The sequence below is a fragment of the Dermacentor silvarum genome, chromosome 5 (assembly GCF_013339745.2).
Source record: "Dermacentor silvarum isolate Dsil-2018 chromosome 5, BIME_Dsil_1.4, whole genome shotgun sequence".
Taxonomy (NCBI): domain Eukaryota; kingdom Metazoa; phylum Arthropoda; class Arachnida; order Ixodida; family Ixodidae; genus Dermacentor; species Dermacentor silvarum.
Window position 1 is genome coordinate 157,084,964 of NC_051158.1, and position 12,698 is coordinate 157,097,661.

Below are 12,698 nucleotides of genomic sequence, written 5' to 3' on the forward strand. Positions count from 1 at the left end.
AAGTACAACAACAAACTTCCCTCGAGCTTCACCGCTGCATCTAAACCATCGATGCCCCCTTGGTGTCTTATTAGCCCCACAGTACATCTCAGCGTACCAGGAATTAAGAAAAAAACTGAGCTATCGTCACCTGTGCTGAAACAACTGTCTCTGCTTCTTCTACACGAGGGGTATGCGGACAGTGTACATATTTATACTGATGGCTCCACAAACTTCCAGTGTTCGTCCGGTGCTGTGGTTGTCCCAGCAAGAGCTACTACCATCAGCTTCAGGACTGACCACCCAACGACATCGACATCTGCGGAACTAGCTGCTCTTCGCGCTGCACTTTGTTTCGTCAATCGGGAACCACCTCGACAATGGTCAATCTTCAGTGACTCGAAGGCAGCTCTACAATCTCTGCTATCAGCTCTGCGTCGCGGGCCATACGAACAGTTCGTATTCGATATTAGACACCTACTCCATACATCACATGAGAAAGGACACCACGTGGCATTTCTTTGGCTTCCAAGTCACAGCGGTGTCATAAGGAACGAAGACGCCGATAATGCCACTCGGGCAGCTCTTGACGACACACAGGAAGAGGCCATACCACTCTCACGGTCCGACGCAGCCAGCAGACTTCGAGTGCTTGCACAGGAAATCACGCTCTCTCTATATGCTTGGTGCACACCAAGCGGCCATACTAACCAGAGCAATCGTCAATACCACCTGCCCTCTTTGATGCATCTCTGTATGTCAACTGGACTCTGCCGAAGGCACGCCACTATGCTTTATCGCTTATGGCTAGGGGTGGCATTCACTAAATCTTAATTCTGATTGGAATGGCCGATAACGCTCTTTGCAATGCCTGTCTTTGCGAGGAGACGCTAGAACACATTCTATGCGACTGTCCTGAATATAATGTTCAAAGACAGTCCCTGGCGTCCGTTCTAGCGCACCTTGACAACAGACCAATGTCAGTTGAAGTGATTCTCACATGTCGTCGAAAGAAGACATCGCAGCTGAAGGCGACGAAGGGACTACTTCGGTTTTTAAAAGAAACAAGCTTGGACAAGTGGCTATGACAGTGATGTCACGTACCACGCAAGAGTGACGGACTGTATGACAATGTGTGTGCTGTGTGCTCTCTCTCTCTCTCCTCGCCATCTTTCATTCCCCCTCATCCCGCTCCCATGTGTAGGGTAGCAAACCGGTTGTGCTGAATTGGTTAACCTCCATACCTTTCCTTCTCCACTCTTTCCTTCCTTCCTCTAAACGCTCGTGGATTACATCCACGCAAGCTATCCAGAAAGCATGACTATCTCTTAGAATGAATGCAGATTCCGACGAGCACACGCCACAAGGATTACGCGTGCGTTTAGAGATTACGCTGCATAGCCCGCGAGAACGCTGTAGCCTACAGGTCCTCCCCTCCTCTCCCCCCTGATGTGGGAAAAACCGCAAGTTTTTTGGCATTAGCCAACGCCTATCTAGATGCACTAGGGAGCGAGGCTTGCTAGCTAGGGATGCGGCGCACGCGCAGACCAAGGCTGTATTTTCCGCGGCAAGCGCTGGGTGAACGCGCGTGGCACCAGCGAAATCCAAGTGGAGTGCATGCGCTGCTGCCACGCAACGACGTCACCAAAAAAGAAGGCAGTTTAATAGAAGACATGAAATTCTAATATTATCGTTTTGTTGTTAAATACACTGCGTCTAAATATATAGAGTATATTATTTAATGCCGCGTTTTAAAATCGAAAATGACTGTCGGCGCCTACACATGCGTGCACGGAGCGGGGGAGGGGATCGCAGGAGACGGTCTTTTGATCGCTGTGGTTGCTTGTGGCCGTGTGGTGTGTACTGGGTAGTATCAGCGAGTGCGAATAACGTTTCCCTTGCGAAGATAATAGTGAAGCTTCGAAGGAACTGCACTGCATCGAAAAACGGCACCACATGTCGCCTGCTATGGATTGGCGGTTTCGAAGAGTCGTGGTGACACTAGTGTGCCGCCGACTGCATGGTGCCAACGGAGATAATTTGTGTGTTCCAGCGTGTGTCGTAGATTGTTGCTAGTTTTAGTTGTGAGTGCGTCTTCTGATAAAGCCGGATGCCTGTTTGGCCTTCGACACCACGTCGAGACACTGCTCACGAGTTCGAAAACGCAGATTGATGCGCGCCGCCGTTCACGATCGATGTACGGTGCATAGATTTTTCCAATTATCACTTTACAAAATAGGGGCGCCTTTTGTCGATGAACAAATTGCATTCACGCATTTCGCATCCCTTTGCGCACGCAGGAGCCTACTAAGTCTGGCTAGTGATGTCTGATGACGCGAAAGTTTGAATGAATGAATGTATGAAAAACTTTATTTCATGAGATTTTTAGCGCATTACTGGTGCATTAAGCGCAATTTAAGAAATGTTGTTCAATGAAGGCACATATAAGAAATGTGGGGTCCCTGACGGAATTCCTAATGCATTTTCGTACATTATTCCCAGTGGGCTCCTCAGTATCGCTATTATTTTGCAGCATTCTTTCACGACAGGTATTGTTCCTTAATCTTGAAAACAAACGAAAGTCCTCCCCTTTTTTAATCTGGTAAAAATGTGCTTTTGTAACGATATATATATATATATATATATATATATATATATATATATATATATACATATATACATACATACATATATATATATATATATATATATATATATATATATATTGATCTTCTTTACACTTTAGTCTAGTAAAATGTTAGAATACTTAGTTCATAAGCATATTGTCGAATGCGTTGAATCACATAATGCCTATCTAAGTTTTAACATGGCATTTTGCATGGATTTAGTGCCATCTTGCCATTTATGGAATTCACTCATGGCCTCGCTCATGTTTTTGGCTTTAGAATCCAGTTAGATGCCATTTTTGTTATTTGTTCCATTATTTGTTATAACTACTGAACAAGCTCAGAGAGAGAGAGAGAGAGAAACGTGGTGGGAAAGGCAGGGAGGTTAACCGGAAAAGATTCTGGTTTGCTACCCTGCAATGGGGGAAGGGGAAGGGGAAATGAAAGGCGGAAAGAATAGGGAAGAGAAAAAGCAGTCACAAAAAAAATTAAGGTATTAAAAAAGAAAAAGAAAAGGAGGAGGTTCGAAACGTCTGTGAGAACTATAGTCTGTCAGATAGTCCACTCGATCGCAAAAACTTCAAGAGTGCCTTGACTGACTTGTTGTGTGACGACTGTATAGGCCGGCGTTCCAGGACTGTCTGCTCCGAAAGCGGCCGGTCGTCAAGACGTGCCAGCGCGGTCGCGAATGACTGCCTATGTGCGCTGTATTGGGGACAGTGACAAAGTACGTGCTCGATTGTTTCCTCGTCGCCGCAGTGATCACACGCAGCACTATCCTCCCATCCGATGCGGAAAGCAAACGACTTTGTAAATGCGACACCAAGCCACAATCTGCAAAGTACTGTTGTTTCGGGTCGGGATAGTCCAGGTGGAGGTCGAAGTCGAAGACAGGGGTCCAGTCGATGCAGACGTGTGTGTTGCAAACTAGGTAAGTTCCACAACGATTGTGTGGCATCGTTTGCAAGCACTCGAAGTTTCGTAGCTGCATCTGTTCGTGACAGCGGGATTGGTTCCTGTGCGCCGTCTTCGTGAGCAGATCGAGCAGCTTCATCAGCACATTCGTTGCCCATTACGCCACAGTGGCTAGGGAGCCACTGAAAGGTGACGTCGTGTCCTTGCTCGACGAGGCAATGAAGGAGCTCTCGGATTTCTAGGACTAGTTGTTCGTAGGGTCCACGGTGTAAGGCGGAAAGCAAGCAATGTAGCGCTGCCTTGGAGTCACTGAAAACACTCCATTTGTTAGGTGGTTCCTCACGAATTATGCGAAGTGCGCTACGAAGAGCAGCAAGCTCCGCGGCTGTCGATGTCGTCTGGTGTGATGTCTTGAATTTCAAGGTGGAGACTTTCGCAGGAAAAAACACTGATCCTGCAGAACCGTCCACGGTGGTTGAACCATCAGTGTATAGATGGGTATGATCACTGTATTTTTCGTAGAGCATGATCAGCGAAAGTTGCTTGAGAGCTGGTGATGAGAGTTCGGCTTTCGTTCGAATTCCAGGCACTGTCAGTCGAACTTGTGGCTGAGCCAAGCACCAAGGAGGAAACAAAACTCTCGTTGCAGCTGTGTAACCTGATGGAAGGTATGTACAATAAGGCAGTATTGTCTGACAAAAAGAGACACGTGGTCGGTCTTCTGGCAGTGAGGCTAGATGGTGGGAAGGGGCGCGAGCAAGGTGCCTGACGTGTGCTCTGAGCGCTTCCATAATAATGTGAATCTTGGCTGGGTAGTCATGTGCAATTGCAATGGTTTCTGATGTTGATGTACATCGTGGCAACCCTAGACAGACCCTAAGTGCCTGTGCCTGAGCACTTTCGATTGTACGAATGTTAGTTCTACAGGTATTGGTCAGCACTGCCAAGCTGAACCTCAGATACCCAAGAAACAGCGTCCTGTAGAGTTGCATCATCGCGTGTACTGAAGTACCCCAGGATTTTCCTCCAAGAAACTTGAAGAGATGAGAGATGGCTGTCAGGCGCTTCTTTAGGTTGGTGACATGGGGACTCCAACAAAGGTCACGATCGATGATTACCCCTAAGAACCTGTGCGTTCTGACGTAAGGGATATTTTGTCCATCGATGGTTATGGTGTATGGTGTCATTCGTTTCCGGCTAAATGCGATCAATGCGCATTTTTCTGGGGAAATCTTGAGGCCTTGTTCATTAAGGTACGTCGCTATCAACGCCGCAGATTTTTGGAGCCTAGCACGTACTTGTGGACGCGTCACGCCAGATGCCCAGACGCATATGTCATCCGCATATATTGACAACTTCACCGTATTTGGTAGACATTCTACTAGGGCAATGAGCACAAGATTGAAGAGTGTTGGGCTTAACACACCACCCTGTGGTACTCCACGGTGTGTATAGTGTTGAGAAGTTGGGCCGTCTTCAGTATTCACAAATAGAGACCGCATATGTAAATAACTGCGTGTCCAACGATAAAGCCTACCGCCGAGGCCAACCATTTCCAGAGCCTCTAATATAGCCTCATGAAGAACATTGTCATATGCTCCTTTGATGTCGAGGAACATAGCGACAGATAATCGCTTGCACGTCTTTTGATGTTGAACGTAAGTAACCAAATCGATGACGTTGTCAATGGAACATCGGTGACGTCGAAAGCCAGCCATTGCGTCTGGATAAACTTCATAGCGTTCCAGGTACCATTCAAGTCTGGCGAGGACCATTCGTTCCATCACCTTCCCAATGCAACTAGCCAGCGCGATTGGGCGGTAGGAAGTAATCTCTAGAGGAGACTTGCCAGGTTTGAGGAGTGGTACCAGGCGGCTGGTCTTCCATTCTTGAGGAACGTTTCCATTCTCCCAGGACTCATTGAAGACGTTCAGCAAGGCACTTCGCGCTAGTTCACCGAGGTGGCACAAGGTACAGTAAGAAATACCATCTGGTCCAGGGGACGACGACCGATTACATAGGGCAAGTGCCGCGTCGAGCTCTTGAGTGCTGAACGGCAGATCCATGCGTGAGTCCCGTGTGTCCGGAACGTAGTCAGAGGTAAGGGAACTTGATCCCACTGACTGGCCTGTAATCATGGCACAGAAATCCTCCGCTACGTCGAGGTCTTGTCGGCGTTGGAAAAGTGCTAGTGCCTTGAATGGAAAGCGTTGTTCCGGAACGGAACGTAGGCCTCTCACAGTTCTCCATATTTGAGACAGTGGCTTGCGGGGGTCAAGGGACTCACAATACTTTGTCCATCGCTCCGATTACAGTTTATCTATGCGGCGTTGTATCTTCTTTTGAGTGCGCCGGGCTGTCCTTAGATCGTGAATGGACTTCGTGCGTCGGTATCTTCGTTCGGCGCGACGACGAATAGCACGAAGTCGCTCCAACTCCAGGTCGAATTGCGAGTACTTTGATGAGCACATGAGCGTGCACATAGCGGTCTGCGCCGCTTCTTTAATAGCTTCCTGCAGTCCAGATAAAAGACCTTTCTGACAAGCGTCCTCCAGGTGGTTTTTAAACACAGTCCAATCAATTCTTCGTAGTGTGCTTGGCGGGTGAGTGTTAGACATGCCGTCAATCTTGAGGTAGGTGGGGATGTGATCGCTGCCATGTGTCTCAATGTCCAAAAACCACTTAACGCGCGTGGCAAAGCGGCGTGATACAAAGGTCAAGTCCAGGCAGCTGCTGTACACTGTGCCGCGTAGAAACGTAGGACTTGCGTCATTGAGCAGCAAGAGGTCATGATTGGAGGAAAACGAAGCGAGACTTCGTCCGGTTGCGTTGACTTTTGAGCTTCCCCAAATGGTGTGATGGGCGTTAAAGTCCCCGGTGATAATCCAAGGACCAGGGGACGCTTTTATTATGTCTTCTAGTCTTTTGGTGTCAAACCGGCTTGATGGAGATAGGTACGCGCCTACAAGTGTAAAGGTGAGCTTTCTATTTTTGACGGTTAAGCAGACATACTGATTGTCGTCATGAGGTTGCACAGGCTGGATGACGTAAGTAAGCTCACGGCGAATAAAGACGACTACCTTGCTATTTCCGTTGTTATTTGAGGACGTAATTGACTCGTAGCCGGATAGTCTGATAGGGTGTGTTAAATTTGGTTCACAGATAACGATTATTGGAAATCGGTTAATATGTACAAACTGGCGAAAATCAGCAATGCGAGATCTTAGACCTCTGGCGTTCCACTGAATAATCGATGCTTCTTTGACCTCCTTACGAAATGACTGGTGGTTGTCAGCCATGGTTCACTCGAGGGTTGCTAGGACTGGGCTCAGCGAGTCCAGCACTTGTAGTCCCCTCCGAGCGGATGGAGTTTCCATGCTGGTCAGCATTACTCTGATGACATCAATTATGGACCGCAACATCGGGATGATTTGGCGGTCTACTGTTGGCAGAACATCAACTGAAGGTTGCTTCGATGGAGGCTTCAAACGTGTAGTCTCCTTGGAGGGCTGAGCGCTCGGGAGCGCTGGCCAGTCTTCTACACGGGAAGGATTTTCCGTTGGAGGCCTCCTTGTGATCTCGGGTCTGCTTGTACTCGAAGCTGATCGCGTTGGCACAATCTGTGCATGAACTGCACCTTGAGTTGTACGTTTCCGTCGATGACGTCGACGTCGACGCCGGATCTTTTCAGAAGCTTCACTGTGAGATGAGCTGTCCCTAACCATCTGTTTCAGGATAGCAAATTCTTTTTTGATCCGTGGGCAGGCTTTAGATGTGGCTTCATGAGAACCGTTAAAGTTGCCACATCTAATGTTGGTTGCGCGGCAGACGTCTGCAGTGTGCGACTCCGCACATCGAGGGCACACTACAGATTTTGCACAGGCGCCCTCGACATGTCCAATCTTGAAGCATTTGTGACATTGAAGCGGCTTAGGGACAAACGGCCGAACAACATGTCGGAAGTGACCAACCTTGACATGCGAAGGGATAGAGTCGCCCTTGAAAACTATCTTAACGCAGCGGCTGTTTCCAAGGCGGCATACGTGCGTTATGACTACTCCTTCATACGCCGGTTTAATCAGAATGGGCAGGTCTGAGTTCGTAATTGCCAGGTCAATGTCGTAGATTACGCCGGCAGTGCAGGTTTCTTCCATTGGTATAACCGGTCTTACTTTGATGTTTCCCAATTCTGTTATCTGTCGGAGCTTATCCAGCGCATTTCCCCGGGTCGTGTCGACAGCCAAGACATTCTTGCGCGTGTTTATTCGGACCTCCCTAATTTCATTTGGTGCCATTCCCTCAAGGAAAACGGAGAGAGCTTGCCTGTTTAATCCTCGAAGGCTGATGGAATTATCCACAGGGATGAAAAGGATGGTGTGCGGCCAGCGCTCAGGTTTTGCATGCAGGGTTGATGTACTCCCGGGTGATGACGTCTTGATGAGTCTTCTTTTTGCCTTTCGGCTCCTCACCGATACAAAGCTGTCGTCCGATGAGTCGTCGCCTGTGACCGAGTAAATCTCAGTGTCTTCGCTGGTGCTAGACCAAGTACCTCGCTTCCTTGAGGAGCTTGTCAAAGTAGACCTCTGGCCCGGCGGGATTGCAGGATCCGCATCCATGACCACGAGAGCAGGAGCCTCAGTGGAGTCTTCACTGCTGGTGGACCGGTTGCCCCTTGTCAATGAAGAGCTCGCCGTGGTAGACTTCTGGCCACACAGGACTGCGGGAGGCTCCGCGTCCATAGCCGCAAGGCTGGACACATAAAGCGCCCCGGAAATCGTGGAAAAATGGACGAAATATAGCTAGCCGAGATAGATGCGTTCTAGCAAAGAGCAACTTCGTCGTCGTCGTTCCAACAAGCTCAGCATTAACCTTAAAACTATATTACTTGACCACATTTCTAACTTTCTCTTGAATTGTTTGCAGTTTGTTAGTTTCAAATCGTTTGATTCTGCCACATTAGGCGCCATCACTTACTACTTACTATTTTTACTTTACATAAGTGACCTTCCCAGTAACACAGAAAGTATCGTTTGATTGCATGCTGGCGATTGTTTTCTATATCACGAAATTAATTCTGCTTATGACTGTCAATGCGTGAATTATTCATTTTCCCAATTTTGTGCTTTGTGTGAGGCTTGGCAGGCAGCGAATGATTTCAACAAAATTGCGATATAGTCCTTAGTAAAACATACATCACCAATTATTTCTATCCGTTCAAATAACAGAATAACTTTAGACAGGGTTTTTCAATACAAGTGCTTAGGCTTGATCTTGTCTCATCGTTTATCCTTGTCCAAGCATATTGATATTATGTGTGCTAAAGGTTTTTAAGAACTTCTGTAGCTGCAGCGAATGCTAAACTCATTTACCAACAATGTTAAACTTCTCATATAAATTGGGCTAATATGACTTTTTCTAGAATATGGTGGAGTTGAATATGGAATGCGCACATGCTAGCAGCATTAACAAACTGGAAACCGTCCAGAAGAAGGCCATTTGCATTATTTACAGACAACTCGACCGTTACTTTCACCGTCCAGTCACATTTGCCTTAAATTATCAATGTCTGTTAAACTTGCACTATCTGGATTTGAAAGCTGGTCTTGTTTGTTATGCTTCACTAGCTTTGAAAGGTTAATTGAAAGCTACGTTTAGACCAATAAAAGAAAAGAGATAAACGTTGAGGCTATGTTTATCAGCTTTTATTTGTTTTCTTTGCATGAAATATTCATAATTGCATTGCAAGGCCAACTAGTTTGATAGTGGGTGCTCATTAAACATTCCATGCTACGAAGAAATATTAAAAAAATTATAGTGCTATTCGACTGAAAACTTGTGCTGTCAAATCGAGAAAGACAAAAAAGAGTTTTATGTGCAAAGCTGTCTTTCTCAACGTAATTAAAAAATAATTCAGATTGCAAACTAATTGCATCATAATTATTGTATACAAGCAAGTCTTCATTGCAGATCTTCCTGCACATATTTGCTGTTGTGACATAAGCTACCACAATTGGTCCGTTCGACTATGAACCACTATGAACCAGTTCACAGCGGGGCACAAGAAGTTATAAAAATTGTGCAGCTCGATTAATTTCAGCGATGCACAGGCACAACGTGGCACTCGAAATAAATGCCGAGGTGCAGGCACGATGCAGCCATTATGTTTTGACCGCCTGAAGAGTGCCATTCATGTCAGTTTGAGAGGTCCTAAACTGCAGGTATGGTCGGCTACTGAGGCGTAAGCACACCCCGCGTTGCTTAGGTACAGCAGACATGTGTAAGCATGGTTTCAGCGGTGCTTACGTCCGTGTGCTTCATTGCCTGCTGCTTTGCACCAGCACGCCTGCACCACGTTTCACCACCGTCTGTAGGGAACGTGCAGAAAAATTGTGAACCAGCCCTGCACCTTTTGTGATTCTTTTGAAATTAATGGCATGGTTCATAGGACACCATTACTGCACCTCATGAACTGGTTGAGATAGTGCGAATCGAACAGACATAGTGTCATGGTTATTCGGGACAGTGCATGCACGTTGCATACAAAGTTTGGGTTATTGCACAGCAGCAAACATGGATATTGACCTGTGGTACCATTATGTAACACATTTTAATTATACTTCAAGAATGTGTAATCACTAGTAAAGTACAAAAAGAAAAGTGCTCATGACCCTTCTAGTCATCTTAAATGACCACTCAATTTGTTTCAGGTTCAGCATTGTTTACCAGCGACCACAAGTGCAAATGCAAATACACAGTGCAAATGCAACATCGCGTTTATACCAGATTAAGTGAGCATCAAGATGTTGCTTAGCGAAAAAAAAACCTTTACACTTCTTGCCTCCAGTGTGGTCATTGTGGGTGCAGGCCTATGTTCGAAAAAACAAAGATTCTGCACTGGTGTAAGCGTGTAGGCATGCATAGGTGTCCATTGAAGCGTACCTTTTAAAAAATAATGTGGACATGAGAATCAGTAGAATGTCTATCATGATTAATAGCTGGCACTTCTTTTGCTTGATTTTTTTTCACATTGCCTGATGCGTGCGTATTGTTCTTGTACATATACTTGAATAAAAAAATTCAGTTGCAAGTCAGTGCTCATGTTGCGTTTTCACTGTCCTTCATGCTTTGTGCACTGTCTCTATCTTTCAAAAATGCAACAACTCACCTCGCTCTCAATTCTGCTTGCCTCAGTCTGGAAGTTTAAATTCACGCAATAGAGAAAAAAACACAAGGTAGCGTATCAGTGGATACAGGGCGATTGTGGTATCTACAGAAATGACCGTGCAGATGAGGTTGCCCGGTCTGCTCATGCTGGACTCCACTGTGCTGCTATACCCCTATCCAAAACAGACGCAGCTGCAAGGTTTCGTTCGCACGAACGTGAACTTGCACTTGCACAGTGGAACTCAACGGAATTTACCAACGCTCGCCTCCACAACTTGGATCAGAATCTACAGCTCCATCTTTCGTCAGGAATATCTAGAGCTGAAAAACGCTCCTGTGCCGCTTGTGGCTTGCCAGGGCCTTCACGAATGCTTACTCATTTCGGATCGGAATGGCCAACAGCACTACATGCGATAACTGTAGCTAGGAGGAAGCTATCACCCACCTTCTCTGAGTGTCCTCGCTTCAGTGTTCCTAGGAAAGAACTTTCAAGAGCGTTAGATAGACCTGACAAATGCCCTTTGTCAGAGGAAAGGATCCTGGGACACTGGCCGAGAGCATCCTCAGCACAAAAGGCTTGAAAGCATTGTTGTGCTTCTTACGGTCCTATAGACAGACTGTACCATATTCTTTTTTTCTGTGCTTTTCTTCCCCCCTCCCCTTTTTTCGTAACAACTCCTTTCTGTTATCTTTTATTCTCCTTACGCCCTTTCCCCAGCACAGGGTAGCCAGCCGGTCTGAGAACTGGCTAACTTCCCTGTCTTTCCACCTATTCTTCCTTCCTTCCTTAAAGTAATCTGTTAAAAAGAGAATCCAGTAAACATGAAAATTGTTTGTAGTACAATAACAACACTTTTACTGTTTGAAGCATGCGTTTACACCTGTTGGCACCAGAAGATTTGAAAGAGATGCACAGAGTGTTACAGTGTACAAGGTTGAACGGTCCTGTCTCGGCCATGAATACCGCAATATCATCATAGGCATGCACAGGTCAGGCACTACAAGTCAGAGACCTCCTCCAGGGCTTTTTCATTCTATTAACTTTCAGCCTCTTGCATTCATAACGTGGTTATAAATTCCTTACCTGATTTCGCATCTAAGTTCCTGCATTTATTCTGCTGTGTGTACCGAATTTTTTAAGCACCTTTCTTTAAATGAAAAGGGTTACATTCATTTTGTCTCAAGGTGTTTTCTAATGTGCCAAGATTAAAGTTTCTGCCATGTTTTCAAAGTAGATCCAATGGCAAAAATATAATCTCAGCTATAAAATGTGCTCATTGACATCAATCAGTTTTATTTTTAGATAAAAGCGCATCAGTTCTCGCTTGCCAAGTTACATCTTTACACCAGTAAGCACCACATGGTCTTCCAGAAAAAAAAAGGTTGCACAAATATTTAAATACACACTCAACATTTTTTCTCAAGACCTATGTTTCTTTTCTTTTTTTCAGTTGCAAAATGCAAAGTAGGCAGCAAGAGCTATAGTGCATCTGCTGTTGACAGAGCTGAGCTGACATGAAGGTGAAAAGGCATACCTACACATATCAACACAATGTAAAGATATGGCTTTTTAAAGGCATTTTGCACTGGAAAGATGAATTAAAAGTCGGCAGGATACTCTGGTAATGTGGCACACACAATACAGCTATGATACAATGCAGATTACGTTGCATTTACTCGATTTCTTTCTTGGTGTTGCATGGCAGAAAAGAAACCTGCAGCATAAGTCTGCATGCCCTAGTGTTATTTGTATAATATCATCAAAACTGATGTAACTACAATTCAGTGCTCCACCAAAGGCACCATCAGCCAGCTAAGCCATTCTTGTGAGATAAGGCTTCTAGGACGGGTCTGTACATATGCTAGCTTTGGAAATGTCCTTTCACACAAACTTGTTACAGGAACTGTGTTCAAGAAGGCAACAGAAATTTTTGAAAACTTATTTGTCCAGCCCAGTATTTTTTTATGGTGCTGGCTTTCTCGACGCTAGTTTTACACTTAAGAATTTACATC